At 30.4% G+C, this 19,400-nt stretch overlaps 1 protein-coding gene across 1 annotated transcript in view; it reads right to left on the bottom strand.

Annotated features, from left to right (window-relative positions):
- Positions 1-19,400, bottom strand: part of LOC148281485 (agrin-like) — an 808,766-nt gene that overhangs the window by 88,362 nt on the left and 701,004 nt on the right. The window lies entirely within an intron of this gene.

Raw genomic sequence — 19,400 nt, 5'->3', positions numbered from 1 at the left:
TTTTAAAATTCGCACTTCAAATGCTAATTTGTTGCAATTAAAAGGGTCAATGAAGAGAAAGTTTGATAATTACTCACGAACTAAACGTATGAGTGAATAGTTTTAAGCATAGTTCGTACGAACAGCTGGCACATAAAAAAGAGAGTTCTACGTAAGATGGGTACGGTATATGCAGTAGAGTAATACATATTGGCTTAGTTATACAAAAAAATGCTACCCGTAAACAAATAAACAAACTTTACAATGCTTACAAAAAAATAATATTAAAAAGTGTATAACAAATAAGAATTTTATTAAAACTCAAGATAAAATGCGAAATAAATGAAAATTTACTCTGAAAAGATGTCTATTTAGAAAAAGCCTATTTTCGGATCTTTCTGATGAATCCTATTTTAGAATAAATAAAATCGCCTATGTTTTATATACAATAAAGGTTTTTCAGATTTTAATATAAAGCATTGATGAGAATTTTAACATGAAAGAAAATCGTTTAAGCAAAATGCTAAAATATTAATTTTAAACGAAATTGAATTTTTATGACAACAACATATTGAACTGGTATCAAGAATATTTATTAAAGTATTTTAATATCCGTTTCGAACGGACTACCTGCAAAGGTATTAAATTTTTTGCTTTAAAAATTATCAAGATTAGGGTTAGTGCTTTCATTACAAAAAAAATATTGACTTAATAAGATTGTGGTCCAGTGGCTTGTATCGTAAACTTACGGATCAAGTGTTTGAGGTTCGCACTCCACGCTACAAAAACTTGATTTCAATATTCTAATAGTGAGTTACTTATGACTCGTTCAAAATGACCCTCAAAATTGAAAAATTTTAATAAATCAAAATAACGTCAATTTCTTAAATATATTTTTAAAAGGATCTTTTTATTCGAAGTTGCTTTGTGAATAATTTAATTTAAATCAGCCCAAAAATTTTTAATCTCTCTAACTTATTTCTTATTCTCAGGAAAAGTGTTAAGTGATAAACCGTATATTATATGATACTTTCCATTCCTCGCCATACCACATCATTCTTTTTCTGTTCAGGTGCTAGACTTTGAATGAGCTACCTCGAATTTAAAAAATGCACCTTCTTTGGCCACCGTTAACAAAAACTTTAAACCCTAACAACTATGATTTTTAAAACTTTTTTTCACTCTTCTTCCAAACTCATTACCTAATACCACATATGAAATCCAAATCAACTTACTAAAAGATAGCTATAATTTGAAAGTATTTTTTGTATTTATATGCATATTTTTGCTATATTTATTATTTTTTTTACTTATCATTAAAGTTGTTTTCTAAATAAATACTTTTTTATATATAAATAATACAAATGAAACTAAATACTACACCAAAAAAGAAACAACCTCTTTTACTTGGTGTGGGATTATATTCTCACTAAATATAAATAAGTATATATTATTTAACACCTTTTGACTGAAAAAAATGTCGGTAAAATCCGAAAAGGTAAGCTGGAATTTTTTTTTAAGGAATAATCCAGCTAAAGTTCATTATTTGTTTTTGAAGATAAAATAGTTTTTTTTTTTGTGTAAAAGTCCCTTAAAAATAATTTTGTTAACTTTACAAAAACTTGAGATTGAAATTTGAAAATCAATTCATCTTAAATAAAGAAAGACAATTATCTGGAAAACGAAAAAGACCGAGAAAGATTTGGCATTACCAAAACTAATGAATTTTGAAACGTAAAATGTCAGAATATCAAGGTGAGTGAATGAGAAAATGTATGAAGCTAGGTCTAGGCAAGACCAATAGGTATGGCGTTCTATTACGTGATGGTTGTTTTGAATTAAATATACGAATGAATATAAAATAATTACTCGATGCAAATATCTCTATCATCAATAAAGCTAAACGTGTTCAAAATTACTGTAAACATTAGGAGAAAACGAAATTGAACAAATGAATTTCTTAATAAATATTCAAGGCAGTAGTTTAACGTTGCTCTTAACAGAATTTGTCTGAGCATTACAGTTTCGAGTACATGTTTCCAAGTGCATCTGCCTGAAATTAGTCCATTTTCATGGGTAATGGACTTTAAAAGCACACGCGCGCCTCAGGACATGTTTAAATGTGTGCTTAGTAAGTTGCTCCACAGCATTGAGCTTCCATGAGTGCGGTGTCTAAAATACTGAAAGCTCTTGGAATATCTGACACCGAGCTAGACTTAAATTATTCATACACACAATCTACTAAGTTAAGACGATTGTCAGATTAGTTCATTTAATAACATACAAAATCATGTTCGTGTAGAAATTACTTGGCATTAAATTGTTATTTACGTTTTAGTTTCACTAAATATGATCATTCAAAGGTTATAACAGTTTTACAAGCAAAATAACATACATAAATAACTCTAATTTAGTCTTCGAAAAATGTATGAATTCGAAGTACATTATAATTAAATTAAAGAAAAAACAAACAAATCATCACGGCGTTTCCCCGTAAGGGTAGACAGAGAGAATAGAACGCCACATCACTATATCTTGGCATACATATCTCGCTTCCTCTATATTCTTACATCTTCTCGTGCACGCGCTTCGATTATTCCGATGATCATATTTAATTTTTAAACACATTTAAATATCAAATTATAGATCAAATTTAGAGCCAATCATAGAAATAAGAATAGTCCAGAAAGAGCGTAGAGTCATATTTGAATACATCGGACTGTGTTCAATAATTCCCCCCCTTAGACACACTTTCACCGCGCGCATACTTGAAGTCACCGCGTAATATTGCCAGATTGCAAAGATTATAACCATTACACAAATGCAAAGTAAAAAAAAAACTATTTGTTAATTTTTCTAAAAATTTACTGTGCCCTCGGAAACATTGATTGACACAGCAGAGTAGATAAGTAAAGGGTCATTTAATTAAAGTAATTGAATGATTAAACCTTAAACTTAAAATATAAAACAAATTTTATTTTATATAAAACGGATATTTTTATATTATGTTAAATAATATTTGATGTTTTAAAGATAATGTCGGTCAAATATCCACCACGGCGTTGTTTAATGCGAGGTTCAATTTTTATTATTTCTCTTCTTATATGAGCAAAGTAGGGTAAAAAAATTTACTGCCCTGGCAACACGAATAACATTTCTATTTTGTTTCTTCGACAATAAGACAGATGGAAAAATGATTCAATTTTTAAGTAATGCATTAGTTATATACTTATTCATTCGCTAATTACACATGAAATGCGATTGCATCCCGTTTCTTAAAGATCCGAGCAGTATTTCTACACACTAAAAGGACACAACACGGCATAGTTGAATTCAAATCAAGAGTTGCGTACTGGGCGACGTCTACAAAGAAACTAATGGGTCAAAACGTAAACTTACTTATTTATAAGTCGCCTTCTGTTTGATGTGCGTATGCGGTTTCTTGACTATTCTTAAATCTATGGAGTCAATGTTTTAAAATCTTATAACAGTGTTTTGAATTCTTCAAGAATCGAACTCGGAATCCCTAAGTTAGATGCTTAAAAGTTTATTTGGCTATTGTAAGGTGAGTGTTAAATGTTTAAAAAATAAATTATTATTTAACAAAATAAATGGAAAAATAAATTCTTATCAAAATTTAAATTAAGCTCTTAGCCAAAGTAATAGAAAAACAGTTGGATTTGTCAAGCTCTTAAATTATTTCTGTTTTATGAGAGCAAAATTTATCTCAGGTCAAACAACAAACCAAATTTGATTCTCAGAAATGAATTGATTAAAATATTACAGTTCCAACTTAACAAGTAACATTAAGTTGTGATTTGTAGAACAAACCGATTTATAGAAGTCAGAGGGACGAAACTTTCTCGATTTAAGTTATGGTCGAGTTCTCCATATTTGTGCGTTTCACAATAATTCAGAAGGTCGAATAGCCCGAGGAGAAATTTCTGAAAGCTTGATGTATCTTAGAAAAAGCTCCCATTGGCCCGAAGCACTTTACTGTTTGTCCATACAGTTATCGAACATAACTCGATATCATTTGGGGCCGAGAAATGTTGGAACCTGATTATGAATCCCAAATTAAGTTACGTCAATTCAGTTACAGATTATTTATTAGTTCACTTTTTGTTTGTATTACCTGAATATGATTAATAGTGAGATCCTAATTTTTAACTAACTATTATTTGATAAGTTAATATACGAATGATTAGATTGTTCAATGATCTCCCACAAACCATCATTAACATGAAAAATCTTCAAATGAAAAAAAAAGAACTGAAAAAATATCTTCTAGATACTTTATAGTGCCTGTTTATAAATAAATCTGTAAAATACAAAAAAAATAAATGTAATATAAACCTGTCATAAAATAAAAAATGTTTCCCACCAAAAAGTCTTTAAATTTAGTGGGTAACAAATTCTTGTACATTTTTTTAAAATTATAAAATGAACGCTGCTCTGCAGCACTGAAACTGAATCAAAATGCCCAGTGCCTATGCTCTGTTTTTTTTTTTACCATTTTTTAACAATTCCGTATTTTACATATTACAAGAAATGAATTAGTTTTTTTGGACATCCATTAAAACTGAATTTCTTTTAGATATAAAAAAATATTGTCATGTTATTTGTTTTTTTTTTACCTCGTTTTGTTATTTCATCTTAAAATACTGATAATTTTTTTTGAAATTTTACGTCGCTAAGATGTTTCCGGCCGGTATTATCATATTTTAGTAGAGGAAAAAATGTATCATCCGTAGATTTTCATAGTTGTTACATATTTTTACAGAGACATCACCATTATTAAATCATTATCATAATTTCTTTATTCACACCAAATGGTGCATAGAGCACGGCATATTTTAAAGAAAATGGTAGATAAAGTGATCAGTCTTACGTTTCAAGTGCCAGTCTTGAGACAATAAAGTATTGCAGTGGAAGCACGCGCACCGCACACCCGTTAATCACATAACAGACCGAGGGACTTTCTAATGGTTTGGCTCATAATAAAAATATTTTTTTTTTAAACTTTTTAAAATATCAACTTCAGAAACCGCAAATTGATTGAATGAACCTCTAGTGCTTTCGTTTTCAAAATAAAATATTGCAATATAAAACCACATTTAAAGCCAATATTTGACTTATTTATTGTGTATGCAGACAATTAGTAGAATTCCAAATTTAATTTGGTAATGTATCCAAAATATTTTTTTTATTTTTTATTATATACCTACTACATATATAAAAACTTGTCATGTTCCCAATAAATTAAATTAAAATGAAATAGTATTATAAAATCTGAATGTATTTTACTTTAGTTTACATTAAACATGAATGAAACCTGTGTAAAACACCAATGTAGAGTTTCAACAATAATTTTCAAAATAAACCTGTATAAATGAAATCAATATTTTTAAAATTATTATATTAATTTTTAAGTCATACCCTTACGAATGCTTTTAAATAATGGAAGGTTTTTCTCCAATATAATCAAAATATTCTTCTAATATACTCAGTATACCCTAATTGAATTTAAATTACTCTACTTATTTTGGCTTGTATAGAAATCCACAAACGTAAAAAAGCAATTATTTTAATTATTATGAATGATGAAAGAACGGCTAAAAAGATTTATGATGCGAATGTGTCTGGTTGTAGAAGTCGAGGAAGGCCGAGAAAGACATGGCATGATCAAGTACAACAAATTCTTGAAAGTGGTCATGTGAAAAGTCGGAATAATCGACGTGCGTGCATGAGAAGATGTATGAATGTGAAGGAAGCAAAGGAAGTGTGCCAGGACAGAGTGGTGTGGCGTTCTATCCTCTCTGCCTACCCCTCCGGGGAAATGGCGTGATGGTTAGTTAGTTAGTTAGTTAGGAAACTTTGTAAATATTTAAGTTAGTTTGTTTGAAAATGTCCTAACAAGACGAAACGCTTCACAATATACCCTTTGTATATTTTATAAAAAATAAAGTAGAATTATAATCCAATAAACTTGTTTTATTTTGGATACATTACCAAATCCAATATTTTACGTCAAATTCACCAGGAGTGATATTCCAAACGCTCTCAGGGCCGTAGAAAACGCTTTTACCTCGCGTATTTTGTATGTTAATACACGATATAAAAGTGTTTTCCACGGGCCCGAGAGTGGTTTGGAATAGCATCTCTGGTATCGTTCCTGGGACCGTACTATTCCCTTTTTCAGTATATTTACCTGAGAGGACTAATTGAGTTGAAGATGCTAGTGTGGCATTAAAATAAAAATGAATGTTAAAAGCTGTTTTTTTTTTTAGAATCGAACCAAAAACTTTACTGATGGTGGTCGAACGCATAAACCGCGAGGTGGACTGGATTTTAAATGTGAGAAATATATAAAACTTTTCAAGTACATTTTTTTACTGAAGGATGAAAATGGAAATCAATTGTAAAAAAAGTCAATATCGTGCATTTTATTTCTAAAATATCAGTCTACTTTTAAAACTCTTTACGAATAGAGTAGGTACCTAGCGTTGATATTTCTAATTAACTGTTGCTTTTATCGTCACACAAGATGATAACTTTTTAATGCGCGGACCGTTCCCGCTTTTTGCTTTCTCAGAATATTCCAAAGCGCAGATGAAGTTTTTTGATTCATTTGCAAATCCTTAATGGCAGTTTTTCTACAAAAAAGTGAAAAATAACTTTGCATCTTAATAACTAGAAGCGGAAAAAACTCTCACAAACACTTTTTTTTCAGAGATTTTAAATCAAGTCATTCTTTTTAATAATTCAATTTAACGATTTCAGTAAAAAAAATAGGAATTTTAGATATTTTAAATGAGTTTCCTTAACAAAACACTTATTTAAAATCATCATAACCATGCAACTGTATGTAATTTAAATAAACATTGCAAAATACAAAACAAACACTGTGAATTTGTACATTAATTTCACAGAAATACATTCAAATACAAGTATACTCGGAGACTACTCATACACTCTTACATATTAAATGCGCACGTGAAATATACACATACACACCACGATGTCCTAGTTCTTGTATGTTCAATAGACCATTTTTAGAGAAATTGAGTTATGAATGCCAATATGTTCATTATCTTATTGCGCGTCTATGTAGCTAAAAAATTATTTTTTTTCCGTTATTAAATAGTGTTTTCAACATTTTTGAGTGAAAATGGAGATTAGTAGTGGAGACTTACTGATTTTACTTTAAAAAAAAAGTCTCGGTCAAATTTTCAAAATGGTCTATTGAACCAAAAAAATCAGGGCAGCGACCTATAAATACAAATGTTAGATAATACATTTTTATATAAACTCATACAAATATATACACACTATATGAGTACATTTTCATAATAAATAAACTTTAATAAAAGGTAAAATATAATCGGGAGAAAAACAAATTAAGCAAACAATGAGGAAGCCTAGTGGTTTTTTTATTTAATTTTTTCGATTTATTATTCAAATATTTTTCAAACCAAGCCAAAAAAAAAATGTTTTATGTACCGTATTATCAGCGTTAGAATTTTTTTGTAATTTTGCGATTCAGTTTAGCAATTACTACCCGTGTTACGACGCAAGTTCTCTTCGGTGAGTTCTGCTGATTGATGAGTTGGCTTCCCGTAAACCAAAAATCTATTATAACCCTTAGCATTGAATGATTCGGAAAAACTAATGACGGCATTCAAAGTAGTTTGTTTTTATCAAAAGTCTTTTTTATTATTTTTTTCATACATTTTCATGCAATGTACAATTTGATGTTCTTATTTTTACCGCGCTTAAGAAAATACTTTTTATATCCAATTTTCCGTAGCATTAAAATTCTTTATTTAACTTTTGGTTATTGCAATTCTTAAAACTCAAAGATGTGTAGACGTTCAAACATAAGCCGGTTTCATGTAACTCAGTAAAAATGTGAACACTAGTATGTGACAGCTTGCCACACCTATCCTGGCCTGTCTCCATGGCAGTGCCTACGTACAAGTAAAAATTGCTTTTTGCAATTGAGTTGCTTTGTGGCATCTTTGTGAGCCAGTAACTAACAAATAATAAACCCCTAAAAACTTCCATATCATAATTTGATTACCTTCTGTATTAAAATATTTGTTATAAATCAATGAAACCTGAAAACAGACAAGTATGGGTTGGTCAAGGTTTATGATGATTTTATTCCTATTTGTTATTATTATGCTAATAAAAGAGGTGAATGATTATTTATTTCTTGTATAATAAACACATCAAAGTAATATAAAATCGAAAGTTTCTTTGACTGTCTGACTAAGATAAGCAACCCTCAATTCAGTAGATAATTGAGTATTTTACTTACCAAAACCACAATATGTAAAACATGTGTATAAGTTTTTTTTTAAATGGTTACATTATATAAATAATAAAAATCTAACAAAAAAATAACCAATTTCTACGAAAACATGTTTTGACCATTTATTAGTTATCATCCACCCCTCAGACTCTCCATTACCAATTTTACTTAAAAAACATTTAGTTACCTCATTAATTAAAAATATTTAAGTAATTTATTTGCTGATTGATAATATGATAAACGTATATGAAGTGGAATTAGTTATAAGGAATGAAAAAGAGAAAACCATGTGGTTCCAGGAAACAATATTCTCTCTCTATCTCTCTTAGAACGTGGTACCATTTTACATATCATACGAGGGAATCTAAATACATTTTTGAGAGAAAAAGCTATAACCCATATTGTTTTAGCTTAAGGCATTTAAAAATTGCAAGAAGGGTGGGAAAACAAAATGGACTTTGTATTATCAAATGCAATAAACATAATATGGGTACTAAACTTCTGAACCGAAAATGTAGCATAGTTGTATAAAATTTATGCAATTAAAAAAACTATTATCAAATGAAGACTTAATTTATGTACTGAAAACCAAACGAAATATTGTATTACAAGCATCACTGTATTTTAAAGTATATTAATTTAACGTATATAAATATTGGCATTCAAATCTAATAAAGCTTAAGAAAACACAAGTCAATGATTTAGAAAAAAATACAAGTGACGCATGGGCACTCTTTTAAATACCACATTGTGTTATTTATGTTTAAATATATTATAGTCAATAGTAGAGAATAATTTTGTCTCTAGGTGAATGAGAAATACAGTTCTCAGTATGAAGTAGAAATTGTTTGTTTTATTAAATATATTGATACACATTTTTAAATCTTTAAGAGTGCTGCTGTGTGACCTTCTTGAATCAGATTTAAATCATGACTAAAATGTCTCCTTTCCTGTCCACCTCTACCCCCTCTTGTCATCATGGTATAATTCAGATATTTAGTTAATTTACAATATGTTGGTAGGAAGAAATCGCTTTAAGGCTGTTTGCCCGCTCTTAAGCATAAATATGTAAACTTTACATGTGTTTAAATAAATAACCTCTCGCATACAGATTTTATTTGTTGCTTAACTGTAAGAAAGCGAATTGTTTTATGCATTCATTTTACACTAGAGTATTATCCTCACGCCTCATTTAGCAGAATTTGACTGTTTTAAATTTCACCTTCATTACATAAAACACGAAAATATTACGTGGATATATTACTCTTCACTGTTCGTAGGACAAGTCCAATGAAACGAGTCAACACAAGGCACTTGTTACGAGTTCATATCTGAATTGCGTGCTATCGGAGCTCGACAAGTAGTCTCCTTTTCACGAGCTTCGCATAACGATAACGAGCTACCTGCGCTGAAAGGGTGTTAACCCTCAACGTACAGTTATTATTATCATGGATAACTGATGTAAACTTATAAAACTTATATTATTGTTTAAATTTATCATCTAAATTTATTGCAACAGAGAGGAAAATATTTTTCAGAAGTCTAAGCATTGATATGGCTAATGAACTTTTTATTGGCTGGTTTAAGTAGCCACTTTACACACTAGATAATATTTACCATTCTGCCTGTCATATGCCGAAAAATCCATATTTTCTTAACTATTTTATATGTTAATGTTTGTGAGCTAAAACAGCTAAAACCTTTATTGATGTGGGTGAGATTCATCTTGCTTAAATCTTTCCCCTACTAGGCAATGCCTTAATCAATTTTGTACTTCTTCTAATACCAGTTAGTTTAATTGCCTAAGTTGCTAAGTTTAGACTTCCATATTCCGTCATCAAAAATATTTTCCCCATCTGCTGCAATTTGGATCTTAATCACTTCCTAGGGAGTGAAATCCAGCCTATTTACAAACATTTGGACATACTCAAAAACATGATTGTTTATATTTATATTTATCATTTTTATTATCATTTATTTGGTAATTTATATTTCTATTTTAATTTTAATAATTTTGGTATGTTTTCTAATTTTTATTTTTGTTTAATTTTTTAATGGTATTTTTTATTGATTTTAACTGTATAAGCATCATTTTATAATAAAACACGTGTAACAAATAAGGTCCTGCCTGAACACAGGAAATTCTTAACTAGTCAGGATCAAAACAAAGAACCTTTGTTCATTGCAAAACAGTGAAATAAATCAAATAAATATTCTAAAAATGCGTATTTTGGAAAACGAAAAAAAGATTAAATATAAAATTAAAATTGAATTAGATTTTCATGAATTGTACGATTCAATTAAAAAATAATAATACCAGTTCATTATTCACATGTAATTATGACATGCACGCTACACATTTACGAAAAACTAATCACCTAACCGTCATGTTGCAGATGATAAAAATACGCTGCATTTGGAGTACCAATTCAGTCTTCTTTTTATCATTTGGTGCGTAAAAAGTGATAATCATAAATGGTTCATAATAAGAATTTTTTTAGATGGAGAGATTTTTTGACACTGACGAAAATATCCTAATGTGAAAAGGGTTAAATCACGTAACGGTGATTGAAATTGCACATTTTTTAATATAATGCAAACAAAACTACAACTTCAATGACTCAACGAACACAAACAATTGAATTAATATTTTTCCATAATGGAAAAAAAATAATTTGGAAAATACGGGTGTTTTAACAAATCGGGAATAACGTTAAAAGAATGTTGAATATTCAAAGGGGATTTTTACGATTCTTTTAATACGGCAATCAATGAATAAAAAAAGCTTTTGTTTTAATTTTTGGATTTAAAAACGAATACATACAAAAAGGCTCGCCATTGACGTCACGTCGCCACCACGTCACACGTCATGCCCTCCAAGTGCACTTCTAACAAACGTTAAATACAAATATGGCACGGTAACTTGATACGTGCCGTTTGTTACATAGAGCGCGAAACGTGTAGTTTCCAGGTAATTCAGGATATGGGCTTTTAAAACAATTGTAAAAAATATATATCCGACGTCGCAGGAAAAAAATATATACCGTCGCCATTATAATTTTGCGTTTATTTAAAAATGATAGTAAATAAAAATAACGTGAAAAGCCCCTATTGAGTAAAGTGGCCACTTAAACCAGCCAATGACAGGTCGTAAGCCCTGTAAATGCCTAGACTTCCATATTCTCTTCTCAAAAATGTTTTTCTTCTCTGTTGCAACAAATTTAGACCCTATTCTGTTTAAATTTTATATTGTAATGATCATTTTGATGGGCTTATTCATTCTTTTGTTACCGAAAATACGAAAATACTCGTACTTTAATGCACACTTAACTTCAGAAACACAATTTTCAAATAGATAATAACATTAATAAAATAATATCTTTCACATATTCTGCCATATCTAATAGTTATCGCGAATCGTAATTTATTACAGTGAATCGAATACCCAATCTTAATTTCGAATTGTAATAATAATTATTGTTCTTGTGAATCAAATTCGTGTACTCGGAGTGGCCATAAAAGCGATACATGGCAGGAACAAAGGGAAGCGGCTATCTAACAATCTTGGGAACACCAAACACACTATTAATATTAGTAAAATACTAGTAACGAAGATATATGAGGAAAACAAGGGCCCGTTATCATCAACGGTTGGGACTTTATTGTTTCGAGTCCTGGCCTTAGTCATTTACTAGGTACGTCTGAAAAGTAGGGATGAACAAAAACACACGAAAAAAACATTTTATTTCTCAGATAGCAAACGTTTTTTATTTATTTACATACAAAAGTTTATTGTACATTATTTTAGACATAATTCCCAACTCCATGGGACTAAAAATCCTGTGTTGAGATTGGACTAGCAGTTAGTTGACACAGACACATGAGTATTTTTACATTTAAAAAAAAAATTTTTTTTGCACGAAAACAGGCTAAGAGGCCCAATTACAGTGGTGAATTAAATCACAAAACACCCAGGCTCGAGAAAAATCACATTTAATTTTTTGTATTCTCTCTAGTATCACCACAAATATAGAATCAGAAACAAAAATATTTTTTTTAAAATGCAAAAATATGTATTTACGCATTGCTCGATGTTACGTCTTCTCAGTACTTTTTTAAGGTGTCAAAACGTAGACATTCATCTATAACACTTCAAAAAAGATCGAAGCCTTTGAAATGAGGTGCTACAGGAGGATATTAAAAATCTCCTAGGTGGATAGAGTCTGAAACGATGATGTTCTCCGACTGTTGGAAAAAGATAAAGAGGTACTGAAGACTATAAAGAAAAGAAAACTCGAGTATTTTGGGCATGTGATAGGAGGCAAAAAATATAAAATTTTACAATTCATTCTACAGGGAAGGATTGAAGCAAGACGCAGTGCAGGTAGAAAGTGCATATCTTAGCTTAAGAACTTGCGCGACTGGTTCCATTGCAGCACTCAGTCCTTGTTCAGGGCAGCTGCCAACAAAGTAAGAATAGCAACGATGATTTTCAACCTCTATCGGAGAGAGGAACCATAAGAAGAAGAAGCATATATATGGCACATCAATTTGGTAAACAGTTAACTCAAACATTCGGAAAATCATCAAGTAGTTTCCTACTCAAATCCCTCCCACTAAGGAAAATCCAGTCCTTAACTACTTTCTTGAAAATAGTTTTAGTTATTAATAGCTTAATATCTAGAGAGCTTAATACGCTCTTCTAAAATATTGAACACTCTCGATGCGATAAATGAGAGATGTCTCTGAGCAAAAGTCGTACAGGTTTTAGGTTTGACATAATTCGTGTCTGGGAAAACCATATATATTGAGTTTTAAAAAAATCTACGGCTACTGTGATATAATGACGTTAGAAGCTATAAAGCTTGCCTCGCACACAGAGGTTCCGGGTTAGATTCACGAAACCAAAAATAATTAATTATTTTAATGATAACATAAGTTATATCCAGTCTAGATGCTCAGACTAGAGATAAATAATTATTCTTATGCTGAAATAGAGTCAATGTTAAATATTTCTAGTCTACAAAAACGTAGAACTAATATATATGTTCGGCATACTAAATGGTATAATCGATGTTCCATCATTACTGGAACAAGTAAAATTCAATATTCCGACTCGTAGATTGAGAAACAATGAAGTACTGTTCATCGATCAGCATAGAACAAACGGCCTAAATTCTCCAATGACCCGTCTTTGTCGTATTGTTAACTCAAGACAAGATCTGGACTTTTTTGGTTAAAGTTTACAACGATTTAAACGAGCACTTAATAAATAGTCCAGATCTTATCTCGATGTCCCTTATGTTTGTCAATGCTTCTTTCTTTTTTTTAAATGTTTTAAACTATTCTTTTATTGTAATATTTAAACCTTATAAATTGTATACATGGACAATGTCCGTTAATAAATAAATAAATAAATAAATCTCTGTTGCAATCAATTTATTTTCGTCACCAGAAGTCAAAATCTGATATTTATTAAATCTTGTAAAAGCAACTTTTATGTTAATGCCCCAATATCCAGAATGTGTACATTAGTCAATTCGTCACACAACTTGGAATTCTTTGGGATAGATCTTCCTATTTCTTTGCCATTAACACAGTATGGGATGAAGATAGATTGGTACTAGTTTATGAAAGTATTAATTTGATAAAACATTTAAGTTTGTAAGTGAAAATTATTGATGGAAATTCATTGTAATTTATTATATAAATAAAAGACGAGTGATACTTTGTACGAGTGATCAAATTTGTGGATTACAGTATTACTCGTCTTTTATTTATATAATATATTAATTTGATAATTGTAGTCTGCATTACTTTACGGGCTGTTAAGCTCATCACTTAATGCAGACTTTAAATATAAATCAGAAGTTATTGAAGAATATAAATCAGAAAATTAGATCCATATTATCCGCAGAAGTTGTATTCAGCAAGCGAATTGGCATGTTGATAGGTAAATTCTGACTTGCATTTTTCCGGCTTCTGAGTGTGTAAAACAGTGCATGAGATCTCGCTCTAGTATAACTATTGGGAAAATACAAACTGATTTCTTTTAGCTATTTGGATTATGTATACTTCCAGAAATAAGCTTATAGAAATGTTTTCCAAGAAAAATTTGACGATGAAATTCAAGGGTGTTGTAATCCAGCATCCCTGCTAGAAATAATGATAGATACATCACCACCATTATCATTCTCTTTCTGTACCTAATGGTCCACACCAATCACTGCGAATCTTGATCATTTCTTTTACATCAAGGTAAGATGATCAGTCTCACGCTTAAGGTACCAGTCCAGGAACTATAAAATATTTAAAGTGTAAAACACCCTTTTAAATAAATATTTTATATCAACAATATAGTATTATAGGATGGGGTGGTGCATATGCCAATATATTAAACCCTCTTAAAATAGTACAACGATTAATTATTAAAGTAATTTTGAAGAAACCCTCATCATTTAATACGGAAAGTCCATATAACATATTTAAGGTTCATACAGTAGACACTCTTTATAAAATAAATTACATAATACAAATTTATAAAAAAGAAAAAATTAAAGAATTAGAGAAGAATCAGTCACCCAGATACCAAAATAATATTAAAATTCCTAAATTCTACACAAGTCATGGTCATAATAGCTTTGTCTTCAAAGGTGTAAAAAAATAAAATAATCTCCCCAATGAACTAAAAACAATTAAAATAATATATCACTGAATAAATTTAAAGTAAATCTAAAGAAATTTTTTGAACACGTGTAAAAACTGCATCAAATGTTAATTAGTATGAATGTATTATTATTTTATGTTTTTTTCTTTATATATTCTATGTTTTTTTTCTCATATACTCGTATATTCAAAATTATATAAACTCATATAAATAACAGTGTAAGTTACTCACCAAGCACAAGAGTTAGTCTCTTTTAGTCGTAGTCTGTAGTGTTACAGTGATAACATTTACTAGATGTATTAAATTAGATCTGTATAGAATTTAAAAAAAAAACACGTACCTTTTATAAAATTTATTAATAATTTAAAAAAAAAGCAATGTAGGGAATCGAACCCGAGACCTTTTGCATTGTAGGCAAACTCACTGACTATTAAACCACGATGACGACAATGACGGATACAAGAATGGATAATTACTATTTTCTTTAATAAATAAGTATCGCAAAAGTTGTTTTAGAACCTTCTCTATTTGAGTTTGGATGTGGTTTATTCAGAAGGATTCCAAATTATGAAACAGTATTTTATAATAATATAATATATTTTACACCATTATTTTATTGCCTTAGTCTTCTCTACATAGTAAGATGTTCTTTTGTTTCAGTATCTTGTACATATGTTTCTCCATTTAACGGCCGTATTTGCAATAAATAAATAAGGAGTGGTTAATAACTTTGAAACAAGCTTAGTGAGTGGCATGATTATGGAATTAGTGTTTTGGTGACTTGTATGAAAGGCGTCGGTAGAGTTAAGTAATCTTTTAAAAGAATGATAATAATCATCTAAATTGATGGTAAATTTAAATTGAACACCATGATGGTAAAGGGTTTAATGTAACTAGATTATACAAGTGAATTAAATGTTTTTGCCAATGTTCGTGTAATTAATATTTAGTAATGAAGAATTAAGACAATAACCAACATAAGCCCTTTGTATAATTTACCGATCACTCAGTGAAAAAGGCACTGAAAGCAGTGAAGTGAAATTCAATTAAAACCGCAGTTTACAAAATGGAAAAAAAGAAGTTTTTTTAGTACGAGTGAAACAGATAGGAAGACTCTTTGTCTTTTAAACGGTTTTCGGGTATGTGAGAGAAGTGCTTAAACATTTTTTTACTATGATTATATACGAGTACTTATACATCAGTTGACAACTCTGTTTTCATATTTATATATAATACATTTCGAAACACAAAAGAAGAACCATAACATGAACATAAAAATAAACAACGAAACTCTTAAAGAACTAGAACATGTGACTTACCTAGGATTCACAATGGACAGACAATTAAAATGGACAAAACACATAGACTGACTCACTAAAGTAATGGCATCACTACATAGCCGTACGAAGCCTATGTCAAAAGTAAATTGAGTTACATGATCGCCTTCTGGGGAACTGGTAACAAGACAGACATAACAAGAATACAAAGACAACAAAATAAAATTCTTAAACTAACATACAACCTACCCTACCTGACCTCTACGACTGAACTGTACAAAAAAACACACCAGTTTGACATAAACTACTTGACTAAAATTGAGACCTTAAAAATTGTGCACAAAATAACACTGGAAAACATACAAGACGACGACATAATATTAGTCAAAAATGCTGACATACATAAATATAACACCAGACAACAAAAACACTATCATATTGAAAAAGCAAAGACAAACACAGGACAGTCAAAAATACTACATAATGGACTTAAACACTACAACGACCTACCTTACTACTTGAAAACTTTTAATGGAGACAAATTTAAAATCAATCTGAAAAAGCACATGATGACTGAACTAACTAGACTAGACGAGACATAAAATGACTAGACAATATTAAATTTCTAATGTAACCCTGACGGGTTTTTTAAAATTGTAAATAAGTAAAAAAAAAAAAAAAGTCTCAACTTGCTCAAAATAAAATCAGTGTGGTTTTTCTCAAACTAGGGAGATTTTGGGCTAAAATTCAGAGTTTTCTTTAAAATTTATTTACTTTAATAAAAATAATAATATAAAAATACATTGTTTACACGCCTTTCAGATCTTTAGGTAAAAAATCAGTGGAGAGCTAAAATGTAGATGTTATACACATAATATAGTATTTTTAAAATTGTTATTTACGTAATATTAAAAAAAAAATCAATGACAGAAATAATTATTATGAATCAACTGCAATTATATTCTTGTTGCGTATTCCAAGAAAATTCAATTTTACACCATTTTAAATTAATTTATAAAGGAGCAAATTGGCTTCTTAGAAAAGTGTATTATTTGACAAAAATATAAAAAAAACTCCATTCTTTGATTAAATTTAATATTTCAATTTCAGGGTTGTTTTTCGTAAGTCGTAGATGGAAACAAATTAAGATACAGCGAGGTTCGAACATCAGATTTTGGCCGTTTTTACATCACAACAAAAATTCACCAGCGAAATAAAATAACATAGGGTGGATTGATTTAAATAGAAGAGTTATTTTTTTGATATTTTATTTATTATTAGCAGATAAATGCACGAAGGAGTATACCATGAGGCAGAAAAATCTCCACTCGATTCCCTTTAACGAAATTTTAATCCACGAGTAAAAACTAGAGAAATAAAACCAAAATAATAGATAAATATCCACCCACCCTAATTCTACTGGGTCGCATGGGTTGGGAAAATACGTATGAAATAAATATTTTGTTCTACAAGTCCGTAAAACAATCACAGGATCACATCACGTCTCAAATGATATTCTGTTTGTAACCGTTCCGCGTTAATTCCTAGTGAAATAATAACGGCCGGCCTCGTGGCGCAGTGGTCAGGGCATTTGTCTACCATGCAAGAGATCTCGGGTTTGATTTCCGACAGGTTTAATATGAAATATTTATTTAATAGGGTGTTTTCACACTAAAATGATTCATAGTCCCTGGACTGGTACCTGAAGCGTAAGACTGATCATTTTACCTTCACGTAACAAAAATGATCAAGATGGGCTGAGATTGGTGTACTAATGCAGTGCCCTATGCACTATTTGGTGTGGATAGGGAATGATGATGATGTTGATAAAATAATAACAGCTTAGTGTTTTCTCAACACTCTTGGCCTCTGAATTTAGAAATTTTAGAAATTTTATTGTTTATATTTATTTTTTATTTTATGTATTTTATTTTACATCATCACCTGTTTCTTGTAAACATAAGCCTCCCCCTTTAATTTTCATATCTCCCTATCCTGAGCCAACCGAATTTAACCACTTCCTGCAACTCGTCGTATAACTAAAATGTTTTTCCCTACCATTTTCCATGCCTATGATTTCAGGAGAATGCAGTGTGCTGGCTACGAGCTCACCCAGATGCTTACAGGTCATGGTGGGTTTATGAGCTACCTGCATCGCTTCAAGCTCTCCGAGATTGACAGCTGCCCATGCGACGATGGAACTCCTCAAGATGTCCCTCACCTGTTGATGCATTGCCCCCTTTTCAGCTTTCAAAGACGCTGGAGGCGCGATGCAGAAGCTTGGGTGAAGATCTATGCGACATACCATCGGTGATAGGTAATAAAGAACTCACACGAGAGGTAGTATTATACATGATCAATAAAGTGCTGGCAATTGGTAAAATAAACCAAAGTAGGGAAGAAAATGCCGAACACTTCTCTAGTGGAACGGAAGGCCTGTTGACTACTGCTAACAGGCCGGCTTCTCCTGAAGAGTTTTGAGTGGTTTTCTCTCCACATAAGCAAATGCTAAGAAGTTCTTGATTGGCCCACACTAGTATATCCCTCCTGATCCCAATAGTTTAGATAAATTTAAAGAAATTTAATTGCAGAATAATCCACTTTTGAAATATTAACCTTGTATATTATAAGCAAGGTAAATAATAAAGCAACTCCTATATAAAAAAAAATAATCAAAAAACTCGTCTTATGTTATCAGACCACCTTATCTGAGGCCTGCTGACTCTTCTTCTATCCATTCTGGGTCGCCATTCCAGGGCTTTTTTGGTCCATCTAGAGTCTGTGGTTCGAGTCATATGAACAGCCCAGCTCAATTTCTGGTGGGTCATTTATTTTACATAGTAATGCCCAATATTGAAATTTTAAATACATAATGAAACATTTTTCACATATTTTTTATCCTTGATGTGACCTTGTTAGATTTTGTGGAAAAATTACAGTTTTCTCAGGTTTTTTTTTGTCTAGACGTATTACAGTAGGCGATACTTTGAAGTAGGCTTTGTATTATTGTTCAGTTTCCTAGAAAGTTTTACCATTATTTATTTGCGATCTATAGATTCGTTATAAATAATATACTGTACTGTTTGAGATAGATACAGCTATAAATTCAGTAAGACAGTTATTTAAGGATGTGTTTTAAGGCGATGAAATTGTCATATTT

This window comes from Micrasema longulum, unplaced genomic scaffold (genome assembly GCF_059751315.1).
Source record: "Micrasema longulum isolate JH-2025_06_02 unplaced genomic scaffold, ASM5975131v1 h1tg000453l, whole genome shotgun sequence".
NCBI lineage: Eukaryota > Metazoa > Arthropoda > Insecta > Trichoptera > Brachycentridae > Micrasema > Micrasema longulum.
The sequence above is the reverse complement of the archived record's forward strand: the minus strand, read 5'-3'. Positions and strand labels throughout refer to the sequence as shown.